We start from the raw sequence: 335 nt of genomic DNA, 5'->3' as shown, positions 1-335 counted from the left end.
TGATTTTTTTTTAGTAGAAAGTTATCATTCCTCTCTGCTCCTTCCTTGAAATAACAAAGAGGTCTTCTCCAGCGCGGTTGGGATGTAATTGTTAATGACATGGGGTCTGTGGGCTGCATGCTGACATGCTCAAATATTCCCCATCCTTGTTAGGTGGTTAATACAAGCTGGGAAGATGTTTCTCCCTTCCACTCCTCGCCCCTTCCCTTCACCAGTGTTAAATTCCTGGCTTAGCAAAACAGGGCTCTGAGTCAAACGCTTCATCTGAGGTTATTTTTTGGTTTTTAGGTTTTTTTTGTGAGGAGCTGGTCCTCCTACAAATTCACCAGCTGGAA

This window comes from Apaloderma vittatum, unplaced genomic scaffold, assembly GCF_000703405.1.
Source record: "Apaloderma vittatum isolate BGI_N311 unplaced genomic scaffold, ASM70340v1 scaffold20479, whole genome shotgun sequence".
Lineage (NCBI taxonomy): Eukaryota > Metazoa > Chordata > Aves > Trogoniformes > Trogonidae > Apaloderma > Apaloderma vittatum.
Note: the sequence above shows the minus strand (reverse complement) of the source record.